The sequence below is a fragment of the Elephantulus edwardii genome, unplaced genomic scaffold, assembly GCF_000299155.1.
Source record: "Elephantulus edwardii isolate Elephantulus edwardi_28Jun2011 unplaced genomic scaffold, EleEdw1.0 scaffold00145, whole genome shotgun sequence".
In the NCBI taxonomy this organism is placed as follows: Eukaryota; Metazoa; Chordata; class Mammalia; order Macroscelidea; family Macroscelididae; genus Elephantulus; species Elephantulus edwardii.
In genome coordinates, this window is record NW_006399895.1 from 2,459,978 (window position 1) to 2,461,571 (window position 1,594).

Here is a 1,594-nt window from a genome sequence, read left to right on the forward strand (position 1 = left end):
ACCTCTTGCCATCCTCTGGCAAGATCAACTTGATCTGTAGACCGTGAAGTCCCCAAAGAATGTAGACTCCAAGAAGGCAGGGGTCATGTTGAGCTATTCATCATAACAGACTCATTGTCTCTTAATGGGGTACTGAATAATTGTTGTTGTTGATTGTCATCAAGTCGAGCATGACTCACAGTGACCCTATGAACAAAAGGCCTGAAGCCTTTCTAGAACTATCATTGATTCTCAAAGTTCATAGAGTTTCCAGATGCATGTTGTTTAGGAAGTGGTTTCCATAATTATTGATCAATTAATGGGTTGATGACAGGTGATATAAGAAACTTTTGAGTGTCACAAATGGCCAGACACTCAGCTCCTAACCAAAGGTTCAAATCTACCAAGAAGCATCTCAGAAGAAAGATCTAGGTCAGACCGGCTGCTGAGACCAACACTTCAGTGGGGCAGTCTCCGCATATCATGTGGAGACAGACGCTACTGCCTTTGATTGGCCTTGGCCCTCACAGCTCTAAAAAGAAACAGGATCTTGATAAACTCTATGAGCTGAAGTCCAAAGCACGGCAGATTATGAACCAGTTTGGCCCCTCAGCCCTAATCAACCTCTCCAATTTCTCATCTGTAAAACTGGAACCAGCCAGCACCCCTCCATAAGGCTCCATGGCCAATAGCACTACTGTGGTAAAGATACCAGTCACTCCTGGCACAGGAGGTCGACTCAGTCCTGAAAACAACCAGATATTAACGAAGAACTTGCAAGACTTGGGAAGAGAAGTGGATGTAGAGGAGATGCTGCTACAGATTGCCGACGATTTCATCGAGAATGTGGTGACAGCAGCCTGCCAGCTTGCCAGGCATCACAAGTCCAGCACCCTAGAGGTGAAAGATGTCTAGGTGCACCTAGAGCACCTGTGGAACATGTGGATCCCAGGTTTTGACTCAGAAGAAATTCAACCCTACAAACAAGCTTGTACCACAGAAGTTCACAAACAGAGAATGGCATTGATCTGGAAAACAACCAAGAAATAACATATGGAGAGGTCAGGAAAAGGACAACAATGCATTTGGAATTTGGAGATACTTGAGCTGAGGCTTCAGCCATCTCATCCTTGGAGGGTTTTTTTAAATGCTTAACAGAGAAGCAAATATTTTTTATTAACAGTGCAGCAATATTGACTGAGAGGATCTGTCAAAAGAATAAAGCCTCCTACACCTCCCCTCCCCCCAAAAAAGAAGAAAGTTCTAGTAGTCTAATGTCGAAAGATGAGAATTCTGTGGAACACAGGCCTACTTTGACACCACCCAGGGTATCTATGAGTCAGAGGTGACTCAAAGACAAATGATAGCTAAAATTTGAATGATAAGAAACAGTAACATGAATATGGCAAAATCATATTCTTGGAAGAAGGAGCAGAAAAGTAGAGTTTCTAAGGAAAGAAGGAGTTTAGCACATTTGAGGAACAGCCTGAGACCACTGTACCTGGAGATAAGCGAGGAATGGACGGAGTGGGAGGGGATGGGGTTTAGAAGGGCAGGTAGGGTGGGCTAGGAAGGGACTGTAATTTTGTTCTAAGAGATGTGAAGCCATTGAGGG

At 44.0% G+C, this 1,594-nt stretch overlaps 1 pseudogene; it reads left to right on the forward strand.

Annotated features, from left to right (window-relative positions):
* The first annotated feature begins 570 nt into the window (after window positions 1-570).
* On the forward strand, window positions 571-1,029 carry LOC102844251 (annotated as a pseudogene).
* The last annotated feature ends 565 nt before the right edge of the window (window positions 1,030-1,594 follow it).